Source organism: Bombina bombina, chromosome 4 (genome assembly GCF_027579735.1).
Source record: "Bombina bombina isolate aBomBom1 chromosome 4, aBomBom1.pri, whole genome shotgun sequence".
Taxonomy (NCBI): domain Eukaryota; kingdom Metazoa; phylum Chordata; class Amphibia; order Anura; family Bombinatoridae; genus Bombina; species Bombina bombina.
The window spans coordinates 580,352,526-580,373,697 of record NC_069502.1 but is presented as its reverse complement, the minus strand read 5'-3'; the positions used below and the strand labels follow the sequence as shown (position 1 = coordinate 580,373,697).

Here is a 21,172-nt window from a genome sequence, read left to right as displayed (position 1 = left end):
AAGTTGCTGAAAATTACATGCTATATCTGAATCACGAAAGAAAAAATGTGGGTTCAGTGTCCCTTTAACAGCAAATGAAGTAGCATTTCTTAGAACACCTCCACCTTTTAGTGTCCAGGAAGTCCAGAGACATCCGGCGTAAATGTTTTAGCGAAGGCAAGTAGTTTTTTTTTTTTTAAAGGATGGCAATCTTCATTCTTTCCACCTCTTTAAACATACCAGCGTGAATTTATTGGTGCAAATCTTTTAATTGCCATAATCACGTGATGACCACGTGATTGTCACATAGATTTGTATCAATAGTGATTATTTGATATCTATAACTTGCTGAGGAAGAAGTCTTTCGGCAAAAAATATATATCACATTCAGAGTAATTAATTATATCTATATAATATGTAAATAAATAAAGATAAGATTAAGAGACCATTGCAAATGTATTAGTTTCTCTGGTTTTACTATTTATAAGTATGTGTTTCAGTAAAATTAACATTTCTGTTTCATTCTATAAACTACTGGCATTTCTCTCAAACAAAAATGTTGCCATTTAGAGCATATATTATATATTATATTATACATACCACTGCTGTGGTCAGCACTATCCTCTTGCAATAGGACCAGCTATATGGCAAAAACAGCGCTGGTAGTACCTCAAAAGTAAAAAAGCAAAAGAATAAAAAAAATAACTATTGTCCATACCAAATGAGTTGAAAAGAAAAGTTTTGAGTGAGGAAAAGAAGGGTTCTGGCTTTACTGGCAGAAGGATACAGTGAGCGTCTGGTTGCTTCAGTTTCAAAAGATGGCGGTTCATAAAAACTAGATCAAGCAGCAGATATTGAGGACAATAAAACTACACACCGGCAGAGGGTTAAAACGACTCTACTGCCTGGAATGAACACCAACTCATTTGAATGTCACTCAACCACTGTAGGATGACCTACAAAAGAATGGCAAATGGCAGCTGGGGTAAAGTGCACAGCGAGGATGGTTCAAAACAGGCTCCTCATGGCAGGGTGGAAGTTGTGCAAAGCTAGAAAAAAAGACCTTCATCAATGAGAAGCAAAGAAGAGCCAGGCTGAGGTTTGCAAAAGACCATAGGGATTGGACCATAAAGGACAAGAGTAAGGTTATCTTCTCTTATGAGTCCAATTTTCAGCTTTGCCCAGCACCTGGTAATCTAATGGTTAGACAGAGACCTGGAGAGGTGTACAAGCCACAGTGTCTCGCACCCACTGTGGAATTTGGTGGAGGATTGGAGATGATCTTAGGGTGATTCAGCAAGGCTGGTATCTGACGGATTTATCTTAGTAAAGCACACATGAATCAAGCCTGGCACAAGGTTATCCTGGAAGAAAAAACTTGCTTCCTTCTGAAGATTGTTTTTTCCAGCAGGACAATGTTCCAGACCCCACAGCCAGGTCTATCAAGGTGTGGATGAAAAACCACCAGATCAAGACCCTGTCATGGCCAGCCCAATCTCCAGACCTGAACACCATTAAAAACCTCTGGAATATGATCAAAAGGAAGATGGATGGTCACAAGCCCTCAAACAAAAGCCGAGCTGCTTGAATTTTCACGCTAAATGTGGCATAAAGTCACCCAACAGCAATGTGAAAGACTGGTGGAGAGAATGCCAAGACCCATGAAAGCTGTGATTGAAAATCATGGTTAGTCCACCAAATATTTATTTCTGAACTCATGCTAAGTAAAAACATCAGTGTTGTGTCGTTTCAAAATTAATATTAAGACTTCCAGTGGGCGGGCCTCAGGGTAAGCAGCAGGAGAGAACAGCTCCATCCAAAGTGGACCCAAAACCTTCTTTACTTAAAGATTTGCCTTCACAATCCTGGCTACCCTGTACCCGACGAAACCTCATTGGCAGAGCCTGCTGCCCGGAGTGGAGAAATCTGGTTTGGAATCTCCTCCATACTTTTCGTAGGAGCAAAACATCGCTCCACCACCGAGATCCATCGCAGAACGAAGAGCTGAAATAGCGCAACACTGAGAGGATCTTTTAGAGCGGCGGAGCCCCCAGGGATAGTACCAGCTACAAGACAGAGCTTACAGTGGGATAGTGACGGACAGGGAGCGGCTAACTTCGGAGCAGTATAGGCCTGAGCACTACCAGGCCGCTGATAACCGGACCGCATCACCCGACCTACAGGGTTCGCTGCCTCAGTCACTCCAGCAGGAACTGGCTTCAACACCAGGGGCCTCCATAGACCCGGGTACCCTGACAGACTAGCCACTCCGTCCTGCAGCTCCCAGAACGAAATCCATGCAACGGAGGAGATTTGGGCGTGAAAATTGGAAAGCGCCATCTTGGACACCCGACCCCTGAGAATAGGCCTGGAACGGTCATTGGGGAGATACGCACAATAATCACTCAGCCACAGCTGGCTGTATGCGGGGGTAAGGTACAAACTGCACGCACCCACTAAAGTCCTTTTGCACAGGTTATTGACAGGCTGCAGGGGGATACACTACTGGCACCTCTAGGACCTCACAGTACACGGAGCACTAAAGCTCAGAAAGGTTTTTATTTTTAAGAGGGCTGCTGCACTAGGTCACCAGACAATACTGGGACAAATACTGCTGATCCGACACTCTTACACTCCATAAGCTGGTGGCGCATAATAAAATACACTGCACTGCAGCAATCCTCCTAGACCGGAACTGTTATTTCTCCCTGTAGGCCTGAATCCCCCATATAGTTGACCGGAGGCCAGGGGGTGTTTTGCCAACACATATGTACTATCAAAGCCTCATTCCCACATCACCTAGCACTGGGATAAGGCACTGAACCCATACTACAGTGTAGGCCGCCTGTTACAACGTCGCAGTAGGTTCACATTCATTCGCCAACTGGTCAAGGCGAGCATATAAAGAATTAAAGGACCCCCGATCTTGCTTATTATCTAGGGGACACAGATACTTGCATCCCTGGAGTGTGAGCTGCTGGAGGACATTGTATACTAGATTCTCCCACAAATTGTGTGTGGAGATTTAAACTGCCAAACTTAATGTCTTATATATATGTACTGCACCACATTTCTATCTGATCACTTTAACTTGTTTCTTTTGCAGGTTTATGCTGAAGTAGGCTATAAGATTTAAATTAGTATGATTCATTAGGGCATTGTTGTATTGGATAGACATTGTTTCTCACTGTTTTGTTACAACATACAACGTACTTTCACTGCAAAGGTCTGACCCCTATCACTTTATGGGTATATGGAGAGATAAATATCTCAACTAATAACCCAATGGCGAGTCGCAGTAAAACAAATGACCGCAGAAATAGGGCTGGAAATAATCAAGCTGGTCAAGGCCTGAGCACTGAATCTTTCTCGGATAGTGACTTGGTTGACACCCACCCTATTGTAAAACAAATATCCATGTTATTTATGCCTAAAATAGACAATTCACTTATGTTAAGCAGTTCTCTACACAAGTAGCAGAGGCAGAAAACAGAATATCTGACTTAGAGGACTCTAATGTAGCTAACACCAGCTAACACCAGTAAAATAATAGAGAACTTAGAAAGACAGGCCATGGCCCTACAAATAAAAATAGATGATCTGCAAAACAGATCGAGACGCAACAATGTGCACCTACTTGGTCTCCCTGAAACGATAAAACAATCTAACATACTGCACTTTGTGGAAAACACCTTACCTTCTTTGTTAAATATTCCCATTCGGGATCTTGTTGGAGGTGTTGAAAGGGCGCATAGAGTGGGCACAGAGAGGCCTGGTGCAGATATGTCACAACTGTGCCCCATTAGGATTAAGTTCCTGCATTTTCAAACTAAAACTGCTGTCTTGAGAGCTTATAGAAAACTAGAGAATCTAACATTTAACACATGGCTGCTCCTATTTCAGGACTTCTCTGCAGACGCAGAGAATTCTCGCCAATTTGTTCCACAGGGAGGGCAGGCAGGCCTATCTCTTATATCCCGCTAGACTTAAAATTGTCACATCTAGGAGGACCAAAGTTTTTTGACTCTCCTTCTGAGGCTCAGGAATTCCTGGAAAAAAGGGGGTCACCTGCCCACAGCCCCGCACAGGAACAAGCTGGGGGGGAGGAGGGATGAGATGACAGCGTGCTTGACTAACCCTGAATAGGTTACTTAAATTGTGACCTGTGTCATCATTTATGATGAATAGGGCAATTAACTTAAGTCATCTGGCTTTGTGCTTAACAGGTTATCATATATTGAATATCATTGTTCTGTATGGGATTCTGCTCTTAATGCAAATATGGCAACAATAAATTAAGGTCAAGGTAAATTCAGAACACAATAGGATGAAAAACAGTTATTATGGTTACCTGATTTAATGTAGTATAAGAAGAGTGTTCATGAGAAACCAATTTGTCTCTGACCGGGAGGTCCCTGGATGTTGCAGACATTTGGCGACAATTAAACCCAGATGGAAGGGATTTCACATGCATCTCACAGGCTTCGCTCTCCATGTCGCGGTACTGACCTCTTTCTGATTTCAAACTCTTTAGTTACCCAAGTGATAGACACTAAAATTGGAGAGGTTGCTGTCTCTGATCATGCCCCTATAGCACTTTTCATAAGCAAGGATACACTTGTGAGTAATAGATAAACTTTTAGATTTCCAAAATATTTAGCATCTTCCCAAGAATTCCAAAACTACCTAATACACTGTTGGGACGATTTCCGGGCAAATAACACTCAACACCTGATCACGCTACAGCTATTCTGGAACACGGCAAAAACTGTACTGTTGGGTAATATCATTGCTTATCTGGCCCGCCGGAAAAAAACAATGTACAGAGAAACTTAATTGAGAGATGGTCTGGTGGAAACCTACCTTCTGTACTGTACCACCCCCTCTAGTCAGAATTATCGGAAGTACATAGATATTAAAAAAGAATATGATGCCATGCTTGCTCACCAGGCTTCGCAGTTCCTCATGAGTCTTTAGTCAATATAAACACTACTACTAAACATGTAGCCGTGCTGAAATCGCAGGTAAAATCGGATGGGATTCTAAACTAATAACAGAAGCATTTGCATCATACTATTCCTCCCTATATGCCAGCAAACGCCCCCCCCCCCCCCCGGGAATGAAGTACAGGAAAGTTTTTGGGAATCTATTGATGTCCCGCAAATCTCAGAGGCGCAAAGGGATACACTAAACTCCCCCATAAGTAGGGAGGAGGTTGATAGGACCATTATTTCTATATTGTTGAGCAAGGCCCTGGGACCCGACGGCTTACCGATTGAGATCTACCGTCTACTTAAGAAACAGGTGACCCCGATACTTACTGGATTATTTGCTTGCTACTTTGAAAGAGAAGTGACCCCTGCCCCTGCATTTTCGGCGGCTTATATCACCCTGATTCTGAAGCCAGGGAAGGATAATCTTTTGCCTGAGTCTTATAGGCCGCTCTCTATATTGAACTTGTACTATAAGATATTAACCAAGCTGTTAGCCGAGAGGCTGACATTTATTCTACCCAGCATAGTTCATAAGGATCAAACAGGATTCATGTACGCGAGGTAGTCGGTAGTCAATGTACACAGCGTTTGGCAGGTAGTCCAACACTTTTGGGCCAAAGAGCAAGGGAACTTGGGGAGGGGGACGTCGGAGGCTTTCCTGCTGTCCCTAGATGCAGAGAAGGCCTTCGACCGAGTGGAGTGGGACCACCTCTTTTCTGCTATGATCAAAGCCAATTTTTCAGGGCCTTTTTTGGCGTTTATAAAAAATTGACATCACTGCCCTTTGGCCAATATACTTATTAACAATATGTTCTCCCCGGACATCCACCTACAAAGGAGAACCAGACAGGGTTGCCCCTTATCACCCCTTCTCTTCAACATAGCTTTAGAACCATTGGCCATTAAGCTGCAGGAGCACCTCAAAACTTAGCGTTATACGCTGACGATATGCTCTTATTCGTCCAAGACCCCAGACACATATACCTTCTATCATGAACGCTCTCCGCGAGTTCAGTCTTTTCTAAGGCTACAAGGTAAACATGCAGAAGTCTGAGATTCTATGGCTTCATACGAAAGCATGTTCTGGTGACGGATACCCTTTCACTGTAGCTAAGCATGATATCACGTACTTGGGTATTAAGATAGAGGCTAACCCCAATAAATTATACTCTAATAATTTAACCCCTTTATGTGCCAAACTACAAGCACAGAAGAGAAGCTGGAAATTCTTGCCATTGTCGCTATCGGCAAGGATCAGCCTCCTTAGAATGGTAATCCTCCCTCGGTTGTTATACCCGTTGCTTATGCTCCCCTTACTCTTAACCAAGTCAGACATCAAAATACTTAATGGCGCAACAAGGTGCTTCATATGGAGGGGAGGAAAACCACGTATATCGATGGACAAGCTGAGTATGGGTCTCCTTAACGGGGGACTGGCTCTCCCATATTTTAGACTGTACAATTGGGAGGCATTGATATCCTTAGCATACCTGCCGCATATAACAAACATACGAACTATTAAAACCCTGGGTCTGAATGTGTTATATTGAGACCCCTTAAAAGGTTGGCAACAAGCACATAAATTTCTGAAAAAATCGTGCCATTTGCCTATAGTTAAAAATCCGGATTTTCCAGCGGGATCTGAGACAAAGCCCTTCCTATTATGGGAACAAAGAGGCCTCATGTCTCTAAAACAAGTGCTAGACCCCCTCTCGAGAACGGTTAAAACATTTGGGACTCTACAGAGGGAACATAATCTACCTAAGACACACTTATATGCGTTCCTGCAGGTGCGCCACTATGTGGGGGCATTGGTCAGAGACAGACCGGAATTTTGGGAAAGATCCCCCTTCCATCTTATACAGTCATTATATCAAACAGGCAAATTTTCTCTCTCAGGGATATACCAAACACTTTTACATAACCGCTTACTAGGCCTGCAAACTACTTTGCAGTCTGGATGGGTTCGGGAGGGGCTCAGGGAAATTACCTGGGAGGAAATACGGGATAGTATGGAAAAGACAAGGAAAGCCACACTGTCTGCAATGTTCAAAGAGTCCCAGGTACGCATCCTTCATTGGGCATACCTCACACCAAGAGCAATGGCCAAGTGGGTGACCAACTGGTCCAACAGATGCACTAAATTTTCATTAGAATCTCCGAACCTTCTACATTATATGTGGGCATGCCTGTTAGTCAGACAATACTGGGGTAGAATTCAATATTGAATTAATGAAACACTACATATTCCGCTTACATTACACCCTGAATCTTTATTGTTCTTACATTGGGATCTGCAACACAAACAGCATGATGCACTACTGAGTTTGATAGTATTGGTGGCTAGGCAATGCATACTAAAACACTGGACAGAGAGACTAGGTCCCTCCTTTGGAGGCTTCAAGAACATGCTGAAACTACAAATATTCACAGAACAAATGGGACGTAAGAATTGACGTCCAGAGCAGATTGAGTCTGTTCTTGGGGGAAGTGGCGCAGACTCATCTTAACCTATGAACTAGAAATACAGAGATTGATCCTAATACCATTTAAAGATTCTGTTATATTCAAAGAAGACACATTGAGAGGGGAATGGGCTCATCTTTTCTAAATGGGATAACTATAGTCGCTGGTGCAGGCACATGACCAAAAAGGGTACAACCATACTTGACCACACACACACACACCCCCCCCCCCCTTTTTTTTTTTTCTTCTTTCTTCACCACCGGGCCCCACAGATGATGACGATTTACAGGTTATTTATTTAGTTATTTAATTATTTATTCATTTTTGTGTTAAGTTGAGTTTAAAGTTAGTTAGGCTGTAGAATTAAAGAAAAAGTAAAAGAAAGATGTTGGGAAAGGATGGAAACACAAAGAGAGAAAGTAAAACCTGAACACAGATACAGAATAGCCAAAAGATAACCTTTCCAGAGTGTTGTTTAGAGAATTTTGACCGTAGATTTGAAGTGGTTAGAAGGAAATTCATAGATGTTGAAATTATTAAAGGAGGTAGGAATTACTCATAAGTTGTAATAAGCGCCATAATGACCATGATTATATTGTATTGTCTGTACAATTGTAGATCTGTGTTTCTTGTTTTTCTCAACAATAAAAAAAGATATTTTATAAAAAAAATAAATATGAACTTTTCTTTGCATTATTTAACATTTAAAAACACTGCATCTTTTTTTATTTTAATTTTGAACAGTTGTCATTTTCTACAAATAAATGCCCTAAATGACAATATTTTTATTTGGAATTTGGGATAAATGTTGTCCATAGTTTATAGAATAAAACAAAAATGTTAATTTTACTCAAACACATACCTATAAATAGTAAAACCAGGGAAACTGATAATTTTGCAGTGGTCTCTTAATTTTTTCCAGAGCTGTATATCTTTTTGCTGTGTCACCCGCTACATTAAACTTTGGCCTGTTAGTATCAAGTTTCTAGCTAAAATGCCTTTCATTGAATGTAGCACTCACTGCTACAGGAATTTTTCACTTTATATTTGGGTCTAGCCTCTCATTACTAATAAAAGCAATAGCTGTTTCAATAGTTTAAGTATGCTCAATGAACCAGCATTTTAAACACAGCACTTGCTTACAGAGCCTAAAGTGCTTGTATAGTCTGGTAATGTCTCATTTTGTTAATTGCTGACATGATGCAAGCCCCACTAGCGCTCTGAGGAGGTGCAGTACTTACAATGCTGGTGCACTGAGAATAGCTATGCTTCACATGCACATGCACAGAAAAAACAGAATTTATGCTTACCTGATAAATTACTTTCTCCAACGGTGTGTCCGGTCCACGGCGTCATCCTTACTTGTGGGATATTCTCTTCCCCAACAGGAAATGGCAAAGAGTCCCAGCAAAGCTGGTCACATGATCCCTCCTAGGCTCCGCCCACCCCAGTCATTCGACCGACGGACAGGAGGAAATATATATAGGAGAAACCATATGATACCGTGGTGACTGTAGTTAGAGAAAATAATTCATCAGACCTGATTAAAAAACCAGGGCGGGCCGTGGACCGGACACACCGTTGGAGAAAGTAATTTATCAGGTAAGCATAAATTCTGTTTTCTCCAACATTGGTGTGTCCGGTCCACGGCGTCATCCTTACTTGTGGGAACCAATACCAAAGCTTTAGGACACGGATGAAGGGAGGGAGCAAATCAGGTCACCTAAATGGAAGGCACCACGGCTTGCAAAACCTTTCTCCCAAAAATAGCCTCCGAAGAAGCAAAAGTATCAAATTTGTAAAATTTGGCAAAAGTGTGCAGTGAAGACCAAGTCGCTGCCTTACATATCTGGTCAACAGAAGCCTCGTTCTTGAAGGCCCATGTGGAAGCCACAGCCCTAGTGGAGTGAGCTGTGATTCTTTCAGGAGGCTGCCGTCCGGCAGTCTCATAAGCCAATCGGATAATGCTTTTAAGCCAAAAGGAAAGAGAGGTAGAAGTCGCTTTTTGACCTCTCCTTTTACCAGAATAAACAACAAACAAGGAAGATGTTTGTCTGAAATCTTTAGTAGCCTCTAAATAGAATTTTAGAGCACGGACTACGTCCAAATTGTGTAACAAACGTTCCTTCTTTGAAACTGGATTCGGACACAAAGAAGGTACAACTATCTCCTGGTTAATATTTTTGTTGGAAACAACTTTCGGAAGAAAACCAGGCGTAGTACGCAAAACCACCTTATCTGCATGGAACACCAGATAGGGCGGAGAACACTGCAGAGCAGATAACTCTGAAACTCTTCTAGCAGAAGAAATTGCAACCAAAAACAAAACTTTCCAAGATAATAACTTAATATCTACGGAATGTAAGGGTTCAAACGGAACCCCTTGAAGAACTGAAAGAACTAGATTTAGACTCCAGGGAGGAGTCAAAGGTCTGTAAACAGGCTTGATCCTAACCAGAGCCTGAACAAATGCTTGAACATCTGGCACAGCTGCCAGTCTTTTGTGAAGTAAAACAGATAAAGCAGAGATCTGTCCCTTCAGAGAGCTTGCAGATAATCCTTTCTCCAAACCTTCTTGTAGAAAGGATAGAATCTTAGGAATTTTTATCTTGTTCCATGGGAATCCTTTAGATTCACACCAACAGATATATTTTTTCCATATTTTATGGTAAATTTTTCTAGTTACAGGCTTTCTAGCCTGAATCAGAGTATCTATTACAGAATCTGAAAACCCACGCTTTGATAAAATCAAGCGTTCAATCTCCAAGCCGTCAGTTGGAGGGAAACCAGATTCGGATGTTCGAATGGACCCTGAACAAAAAGGTCCTGTCTCAAAGGTAGCTTCCATGGTGGAGCCGATGACATATTCACCAGGTCTGCATACCAAGTCCTGCGTGGCCACGCAGGAGCTATCAAGATCACCGAGGCCCTCTCCTGATTGATCCTGGCTACCAGCCTGGGGATGAGAGGAAACGGTGGGAATACATAAGCTAGGTTGAAGGTCCAAGGTGCTACTAGTGCATCTACTAGAGTCGCCTTGGGATCCCTGGATCTGGACCCGTAGCAAGGAACCTTGAAGTTCTGACAAGACGCCATCAGATCCATGTCTGGAATGCCCCATAATTAAGTTATTTGGGCAAAGATTTCCGGATGGAGTTCCCACTCCCCCGGATGGAATGTCTGACGACTCAGAAAATCCGCTTCCCAATTTTCCACTCCTGGGATGTGGATCGCAGACAAGTGGCAGGAGTGATCCTCCGCCCATTGAATTATCTTGGTCACTTCTTTCATCGCCAGGGAACTCCTTGTTCCCCCCTGATGATTGATATATGCAACGGTTGTCATGTTGTCTGACTGAAACCTTATGAATTTGGCCTTTGCTAGTTGAGGCCAAGCTCTGAGAGCATTGAATATCGCTCTCAGTTCCAGAATGTTTATCGGGAGAAGAGACTCTTCCCGAGACCATAGACCCTGAGCTTTCAGGGATTCCCAGACCGCGCCCCAGCCCACTAGGCTGGCGTCGGTCGTGACAATGACCCACTCTGGTCTGCGGAAGCTCATTCCCTGTGACAGATTGTCCAGGGTCAGCCACCAACGGAGTGAATCTCTGGTCTTTTGATCTACTTGAATCGTCGGAGACAAGTCTGTATAATCCCCATTCCACTGTCTGAGCATGCACAGTTGTAATGGTCTTAGATGAATTCGTGCAAAAGGAACTATGTCCATTGTTGCAACCATCAATCCTATTACTTCCATGCACTGCGCTATGGAAGGACGAGGAACAGAATGAAGTACTTGACAAGAGCTTAGAAGTTTTGATTTTCTGACCTCTGTCAGAAAAATCCTCATTGCTAAGGAATCTATTATTGTTCCCAAGAAGGGAACTCTTGTTGACGGGGACAGAGAACTTTTTTCTTTGTTCACCTTCCATCCGTGAGATCTGAGAAAGGCTAGGACGATGCCCGTATGAGCCTTTGCTTTTGACATGGACGACGCTTGAATCAGGATGTCGTCCAAGTAAGGTACTACTGCAATGCCCCTTGGTCTTAGAACCGCTAGAAGAGACCCTAGTACCTTTGTGAAAATCCTTGGAGCAGTGGCTAATCCGAATGGAAGTGCCACAAACTGGTAATGCTTGTCCAGAAAAGCGAACCTTAGGAACTGACGATGTTCCTTGTGGATAGGAATATGTAGGTAAGCATCCTTTAAATCCACGGTAGTCATAAATTGATTTTCCTGGATAGTAGGTAGGATCGTTCGAATAGTTTCCATTTTGAACGATGGCACCCTGAGAAATTTGTTTAGGATCTTTAGATGCAAAATTGGTCTGAATGTTCCCTCTTTTTTGGGAACTATGAACAGATTGGAATAAAATCCCATTCCTTGTTCTCTTATTGGAACTGGATGTATCACTCCCATCTTTAACAGGTCTTCTACACAATGTAAGAATGCCTGTCTCTTTATTTGGTTTGAAGATAATTGAGACCTGTGGAACCTTCCCCTTGGGGGTAGTTCCTTGAATTCCAGGAGATAACCTTGAGAAACTATTTCTAGCGCCCAAGGATCCTGAACATCTCTTGCCCAAGCCTGAGCAAAGAGAGAAAGTCTGCCCCCCACTAGATCCGGTCCCGGATCGGGGGCTATCCCTTCATGCTGTTTTGGTAGCAGTGGTAGGCTTCTTGGCCTGCTTACCCTTGTTCCAGCCTTGCATTGGTTTCCAGGCTGGTTTGGGTTGTGAAGTATTACCCTCTTGCTTAGAGGATACAGAATTAGAGACTGGTCCGTTTCTGCGAAAGGGACGAAAATTAGGCTTATTTTTAGCCTTAAAAGACCTATCCTGTGGGAGGGCGTGGCCCTTTCCCCCAGTGATGTCTGAAATAATCTCTTTCAAATCAGGTCCAAATAATGTTTTACCTTTGAAAGGAATGTTAAGCAATTTTGTCTTGGAAGACACATCCGCTGACCAAGACTTTAGCCAAAGCGCTCTGCGCGCCACGATAGCAAACCCTGAATTTTTCGCCGCTAATCTAGCTAATTGCAAAGCGGCATCTAAAACAAAAGAGTTAGCCAATTTAAGTGCTTGAACTCTGTCCATAACCTCCTCATACGAAGATTCTTTACTGAGCGATTTTTCTAGTTCCTCAAACCAGAAACACGCTGCCGTAGTGACAGGAACAAGGCATGAAATTGGTTGTAGAAGGTAACCTTGCTGTACAAAAATCTTTTTAAGCAAACCCTCTAATTTCTTATCCATAGGATCTTTGAAAGCACAACTATCTTCGATAGGAATAGTAGTGCGTTTGTTTAGAGTAGAAACCGCCCCCTCGACCTTGGGGACTGTCTGCCATAAGTCCTTTCTGGGGTCTATAGGAAATAATTTCTTAAATATAGGGGGGGGAACAAAAGGTATGCCGGGCCTTTCCCACTCTTTATTTACTATGTCCGCCACCCGCTTGGGTATAGGAAAAGCGTCGGGGGGCACCGGAACCTCTAGGAACTTGTCCATCTTACATAATTTCTCTGGAATGACCAAATTGTCACAATCATCCAGAGTAGATAACACCTCCTTAAGCAGTGCGCGGAGATGTTCTAATTTAAATTTAAATGTCACAACATCAGGTTCAGCTTGATGAGAAATTTTTCCTGAATCTGAAATTTCTCCCTCAGACAAAACCTCCCTCATGGCCCCTTGAGATTGGTGTGAGGGTATGTCAGAACAGTTATCATCAGCGTCCTCTTGCTCTTCAGTGTTTAAAACAGAGCAATCGCGCTTTCTCTGATAAGTAGGCATTTTGGATAAAAGATTTGCTATGGAGTTATCCATTACAGCCGTTAATTGTTGCATGGTAATAAGTATTGGCGCACTAGATGTACTAGGGGCCTCCTGTGTGGGCATAACTGGTGTAGACACAGTAGGGGATGATGTAGTATCATGTTTACTCCCCTCATTTGAGGAATCATCTTGGGCAATATCATTATCTGTGGCATTACTGTCCTTACTTTGTTTGGACACTATGGCACAATTATCACATAAATTTAAATGGGGAAACACATTGGCTTTCATACATATAGAACATAGCTTATCTGATGGTACAGACATGTTAAACAGGCTTAAACTTGTCAACAAAGCACAAAAAACGTTTTAAAATAAAACCGTTACTGTCACTTTAAATTTCAAACTGAAAACACTTTATTACTGAATATGTGAAAAAGTATGAAGGAATTGTTCAAAATTCACCAAAATTTCACCACAGTGTCTTAAAGCATTAAAAGTATTGCATACCAAATTTCAGAGCTTTAACCCTTAAATTAACGGAACCGGAGCCGTTTTTACATTTAACCCCTATACAGTCCCAGCTATATGCTTTGCTGAGACCCAACCAAGCCCAGAGGGGAATACGATACCAAATGACGCCTTCTATAAGCTTTTTCAGTGATTCTTAGCTCCTGACACATGCATCTGCATGCCTTGCTCTCCAAAAACAACTGCGCATTAATGGCGCGAAAATGAGGCTCTGTCTATAACTAGAAAGGCCCCCATCTGAAAAAGGTGTCCAACACAGTGCCTGCCGTTTTTCTAAACGTTCCCCAAGATTATAATACCAATTATTAGTTAGAATCTGCATAATATGCCTAGTAAAGCAATCGTTTTAGCCCAGAAAAAACAGAATTTATGTTTACCTGATAAATTGCTTTCTCCAACGGTGTGTCCGGTCCACGGCGTCATCCTTACTTGTGGGATATTCTCTTCCCCAACAGGAAATGGCAAAGAGCCCAGCAAAGCTGGTCACATGATCCCTCCTAGGCTCCGCCTACCCCAGTCATTCGACCGACGTTAAGGAGGAATATTTGCATAGGAGAAACCATATGTTACCGTGGTGACTGTAGTTAAAGAAAATAAATTATCAGACCTGATTAAAAAAACCAGGGCGGGCCGTGGACCGGACACACCGTTGGAGAAAGCAATTTATCAGGTAAACATAAATTCTGTTTTCTCCAACATAGGTGTGTCCGGTCCACGGCGTCATCCTTACTTGTGGGAACCAATACCAAAGCTTTAGGACACGGATGAAGGGAGGGAGCAAATCAGGTCACCTAAATGGAAGGCACCACGGCTTGCAAAACCTTTCTCCCAAAAATAGCCTCAGAAGAAGCAAAAGTATCAAATTTGTAAAATTTAGAAAAAGTGTGCAGTGAAGACCAAGTCGCTGCCTTACATATCTGATCAACAGAAGCCTCGTTCTTGAAGGCCCATGTGGAAGCCACAGCCCTAGTGGAGTGAGCTGTGATTCTTTCAGGAGGCTGCCGTCCGGCAGTCTCATAAGCCAATCGGATAATGCTTTTAATCCAGAAGGAGAGAGAGGTAGAAGTTGCTTTTTGACCTCTCCGTTTACCAGAATAAACAACAAACAAAGACAAAGTTTGTCTGAAATCCTTAGTAGCTGCTAAGTAAAATTTGAGAGCACGAACTACATCCAAGTTGTGCAACAAACGTTCCTTCTTTGAAACTGGATTAGGACACAAAGAAGGCACAACTATCTCCTGGTTAATGTTTTTGTTAGAAACAACTTTTGGAAGAAAACCAGGTTTAGTACGCAAAACCACCTTATCTGCATGGAACACCAGATAAGGAGAAGAACACTGCAGAGCAGATAATTCTGAAACTCTTCTAGCAGAAGAAATTGCAACCAAAAACAAAACTTTCCAAGATAATAACTTAATATCAACGGAATGTAAGGGTTCAAACGGAACCCCCTGAAGAACTGAAAGAACTAGGTTGAGACTCCAAGGAGGAGTCAAAATTTTGTAAACAGGCTTGATTCTAACCAGAGCCTGAACAAAGGCTAGAACATCTGGCACAGCTGCCAGCTTTTTGTGAAGTAACACAGACAAGGCAGAAATCTGTCCCATCAAGGAACTTGCAGATAATCCTTTTTCCAATCCTTCTCGAAGGAAGGATAGGCTCTTAGGAATCTTAACCTTGTCCCAAGGGAATCCTGCAGATTCACACCAACAGATATACCAAATTATGTGGTAATTTTTCTGGTTACAGGCTTTCAGGCCTGAACAAGAGTATTAATAACAGAATCTGAGAACCCTCGCTTTGATAAGATCAAGCGTTCAATCTCCAAGCAGTCAGCTGGAGTGGGTCGAACGGACCTAGAACAAGAAGGTCTCGTCTCAAAGGTAGCTTCCATGGTGGAGCCGATGACATATTCACCAGATCTGCATACCAAGTCCTGCGTGGCCACGCAGGAGCTATCAAAATCACCGACGCCCTCTCCTGATTGATCCTGGCTACCAGCCTGGGGATGAGAGGAAACGGCGGGAACACATAAGCTAGTTTGAAGGTCCAAGGTGCTACTAGTGCATCCACTAGAGCCGCCTTGGGATTCCTGGATCTGTACCCGTAGTAAGGAACTCTGAAGTTCTGACGAGAGGCCATCAGATCCATGTCTGGAATGCCCCACGGTTGAGTGACTTGGGCAAAGATTTCCGGATGGAGTTCCCACTCCCCCGGATGCAATGTCTGACTACTCAGAAAATCCGCTTCCCAATTTTCCACTCCTGGGATGTGGATAGCAGACAGGTGGCAGGAGTGAGACTCCGCCCATAGAATGATTTTGGTCACTTCTTCCATCGCTAGGGAACTCCTTGTTCCCCCCTGATGGTTGATGTATGAACTTGGTCCTCGCTAGCTGAGGCCAAGCTTTGAGAGCATTGAATATCGCTCTCAGTTCCAGAATATTTATCGGTAGAAGAGATTCTACCCGAGACCAAAGACCCTGAGCTTTCAGGGATCCCCAGACCGCGCCCCAGCCCATCAGACTGGCGTCGGTCGTGACAATGACCCACTCTGGTCTGCGGAAGGTCATCCCTTGTGACAGGTTGTCCAGGGACAGCCACCAACGGAATGAGTCTCTGGTCCTCTGATTTACTTGTATCTTCGGAGACAAGTCTGAATAGTCCCCATTCCACTGACTGAGCATGAACAGTTGTAATGGTCTTAGATGAATGCGCACAAAAGGAACTATGTCCATTGCCGCTACCATCAAACCTATCACTTCCATGCACTGCGCTATGGAAGGAAGAGGAACGGAATGAAGTATCCGACAAGAGTCTAGAAGTTTTGTTTTTCTGGCTTCTGTCAGAAAAATCCTCATTTCTAAGGAGTCTATTATAGTTCCCAAGAAGGGAACCCTCGTTGACGGAGATAGAGAACTCTTTTCCACGTTCACTTTCCATCCGTGAGATCTGAGAAAGGCCAGGACAATGTCCGTGTGAGCCTTTACTTGAGGAAGGGACGACGCTCGAATCAGAATGTCGTCCAAGTAAGGTACTACAGCAATGCCCCTTGGTCTTAGCACCGCCAGAAGGGACCCTAGTACCTATGAGAAAATCCTAGGAGCAGTGGCTAATCCGAAAGAAAACGCCACGAACTGGAAATGCTTGTCCAGGAATGCAAACCTTAGGAACCGATGATGTTCCTTGTGGATAGGAATATGTAGATACGCATCCTTGAAATCCACCTTGGTCATAAATTGACCTTCCTGGATGGAAGGAAGAAGTGTTCGAATGGTTTCCATCTTGAACGATGGAACCTTGAGAAACTTGTTCAAGATCTTGAGATCTAAGATTGGTCTGAACGTTCCCTCTTTTTTGGGAACTATGAACAGATTGGAGTAGAACCCCATCCCTTGTTCTCCTAATGGAACAGGATGAATCACTCCCATTTTTAGCAGGTCTTCTACCCAATGTAAGAATGCCTGTCTTCTTATGTGGTCTGAAGACAACTGAGACCTGTGGAACCTCCCCCTTGGAGGAAGCCCCTTGAACTCCAGAGAATAACCTTGGGAGACTATTTCTAGCGCCCAAGGATCCAGAACATCTCTTGCCCAAGCCTGAGCGAAGAGAGAGAGTCTGCCCCCCACCAGATCCGGTCCCGGATCGGGGGCCCGCATTTCATGCTGTCTTGGTAGCAGTGGCAGGTTTCCTGGCCTGCTTTCCTTTGTTCCAGCCTTGCATAGGTCTCCAGGCTGGATTGGCTTGAGAAGTATTACCTTCCTGCTTAGAGGACGAAGCCCTTGGGGCTGATCCGTTTCTGCGAAAGGGACGAAACTTAGGTTTATTTTTGGTCTTGAAAAGACCTATCCTGAGGAAGGGCGTGGCCCTTGCCCCCAGTGATATCAGAGATAATCTCTTTCAAGTCAGGGCCAAAGAGTGTTTTCCCCTTGAAAGGAATGTCAAGCAATTTGTTCTTGGAAGACGCATCCGCTGCCCAAGATTTTAACCAAAGCGCTCTGCGCCACAATAGCAAACCCAGAATTTTTTCGCCGCTAACCTAGCCAATTGCAAGGTGGCGTCTAGGGTGAAAGAATTAGCCAATTTAAGAGCACGAATTCTGTCCATAATCTCCTCATAAGAAGAAGAATTACTAATAATCGCCTTTCCTAGCTCATCAAACTAGAAACACGCGGCTGCAGTGACAGGGACAATGCATGCAATTGGTTGTAGAAGGGAACCTTGCTGAACAAACATCTTTAGCAGACCTTCTAATTTTTTATCCATAGGATCTTGGAAAGCACAACTATCTTCTATGGGTATAGTGGCGCGCTTGTGTAGAGTAGAAACCGCCCCCTCGACCTTGGGGACTGTCTGCCATCAGTCCTTTCTGGGGTCGACTATAGGAAACAATTTTATAAATATGGGGGGAGGTACTAAAGGTATACCGGGCCTGTCCCATTCTTTACTAACAATGTACGCCACCCGCTTGGATATAGGAAAAGCTTCGGGGGGCCCCGGGGCCTCTAAGAACTTTTCCATTTTACATAGTGGTTCTGGAATGACCAGATAATCACAATCATCCAAATTGGATAACACCTCCTTAAGCAGAGCGCGGAGATGTTCCAACTTAAATTTAAAAGTAATCACATCAGGTTCAGCTTGTTGAGAAATGTTTCCTGAATCTGAAATTTCTCCCTCAGACAAAACCTCCCTGGCCCCCTCAGACTGGTGTAGGGGCCCTTCAGAAACCATATCATCAGCGTTCTCATGCTCTACAGAATTTTCTAAAACAGAGCAGTCGCGCTTTCGCGGATAAGTGGGCATATTGGCTAAAATGTTTTTGATAGAATTATCCATTACAGCCGTTAAATGTTGCATAGTAAGGAGTATTGGCGCACTAGATGTACTAGGGGCCTCCTGTATGGGCAAGACTGGTGTAGACGAAGGAGGGGATGATGCAGTACCATGCTTACTCCCCTCACTTGAGGAATCATCTTGGGCATCATTTTTACTAAATTTTTTTATGACATAAAATACATATAGTTAAATGAGAAGGAACCTTGGTTTCCCCACAGTCAGAACACAATCTATCTGGTAGTTCAGACATGTTAAACAGGCATAAACTTGATAACAAAGCACAAAAAACGTTTTAAAATAAAACCGTTACTGTCACTTTAAATTTTAAACTAAACACACTTTATTACTGCAATTGCGAAAAAGTATGAAGGAATTGTTCAAAATTCACCAAAATTTCACCACAGTGTCTTAAAGCCTTAAAAGTATTGCACACCAAATTTGGAAGCTTTAACCCTTAAAATAACGGAACCGGAGCCGTTTTTATATTTAACCCCTTTACAGTCCCTGGAATCTGCTTTGCTGAGACCCAACCAAGCCCAAAGGGGAATACGATACCAAATGATGCCTTCAGAAAGACTTTTCTATGTATCAGAGCTCCACACACATGCAGCTGCATGCCATGCTGTCCTCAAAAACAAGTGCGCCATACCGGCGCGAAAATGAGGCTCTGACTATGATTAGGGAAAGCCCCTAAAGAATAAGGTGTCTAAAACAGTGCCTGCCGATATAATCATATCAAAATACCCAGAATAAATGATTCCTCAAGGCTAAATATGTGTTAATAATGAATCGATTTAGCCCAGAAAAAGTCTACAGTCTTAATAAGCCCTTGTGAAGCCCTTATTTACTATCTTAATAAACATGGCTTACCGGATCCCATAGGGAAAATGACAGCTTCCAGCATTACATCGTCTTGTTAGAATGTGTCATACCTCAAGCAGTAAGAGACTGCACACTGTTCCCCCAACTGAAGTTAATTGCTCTCAACAGTCCTGTGTGGAACAGCCATGGATTTTAGTTACGGTGCTAAAATCATTTTCCTCATACAAACAGAAATCTTCATCTCTTTTCTGTTTCTGAGTAAATAGTACATACCAGCACTATTTTAAAATAACAAACTCTTGATTGAATAATAAAAACTACAGTTAAACACTAAAAAACTCTAAGCCATCTCCGTGGAGATGTTGCCTGTACAACGGCAAAGAGAATGACTGGGGTAGGCGGAGCCTAGGAGGGATCATGTGACCAGCTTTGCTGGGCTCTTTGCCATTTCCTGTTGGGGAAGAGAATATCCCACAAGTAAGGATGACGCCGTGGACCGGACACACCTATGTTGGAGAAATGTCTACCAGTTTTTAAGCCCTTTTTGAAGCCCTTTATTCTTTTATGTTTAACTAAGAAAATGGCTTACCGGTCCCCATGAGGGGAAATGACAGCCTTCCAGCATTACATGGTCTTGTTAGAAATATGGCTAGTCATACCTTAAGCAGAAAAGTCTGCTAACTGTTTCCCCCAACTGAAGTTACTTCATCTCAACAGTCCTGTGTGGAAACAGCAATCGATTTTAGTTACTGTCTGCTAAAATCATCTTCCTCTTACAAACAGAAATCTTCATCCTTTTCTGTTTCAGAGTAAATAGTACATACCAGCACTATTTTAAAATAACAAACACTTGATAGAAGAATAAAACTACATTTAAACACCAAAAAACTCTTAACCATCTCCGTGGAGATGTTGCCTGTGCAACGGCAAAGAGAATGACTGGGGTGGGCGGAGCCTAGGAGGGATCATGTGACCAGCTTTGCTGGGACTCTTTGCCATTTCCTGTTGGGGAAGAGAATATCCCACAAGTAAGGATGACGCCGTGGACCGGACACACCAATGTTGGAGAAATGTTAGCACTAAAGCTGTGATAGCTTTTACTGGCACTTTTGCCAATTTATGTATATTGTAAATATGTTTTATCCAAAGATATAATTAATCTATGTGCATTTCAATTTTGACCAGAACTAGTGGGTCCAATAACAACGTTATACAAAGGCACGATCCATGTGAATTTTCCTTCAAAGATTCTTATCAAAAAAGATACCAAAGCATGCTTATAACAAATGCAATTCTTTTGCAGCAGAGTAGTATTTCTGGGCTAAGAGCTACAAAAAAGCAGAAACAGAAAACTAGCAGTAAAAAAACAAGAAAACTTCTGAGCACAGACGAAATCACTTACCTATTTGCTTTAGAGGGAAAATGATCTGGGCAGGACATTTAATTCTAACATCAAGACATTTGTGTAGATGTGCTTCATAGGAAGTCAGGAGTGGCACCACAGAGCAGCACGGATTATATTTTAACTTATACTTTATCTTATTTTTATTTAAAGGGACATTACACCCTTAATATATTTAGGGCCAGATTACAAGTGGAGTACTAAACATCGCTTTCATGAAAGCGATATTTGCGCTGCATTATGTTATACCAGGGCATGCTAATGTGCGCTGGTATTAGAAGTTCATAGCAAGTCGAACGTGACCTCACATTCACATTGCTGGGAAGCATTGTGCTCACAAGAGTGCGCTTCCATAGGCTCCAATGGG

At 42.9% G+C, this 21,172-nt stretch overlaps 1 protein-coding gene across 1 annotated transcript in view; it reads right to left on the bottom strand.

Moving 5' to 3' along the window:
- The window catches only part of UFL1 (UFM1 specific ligase 1), a 226,186-nt gene that overhangs the window by 128,956 nt on the left and 76,058 nt on the right, over positions 1-21,172 (bottom strand). The gene's annotated exons all lie outside the window — the stretch shown is intronic.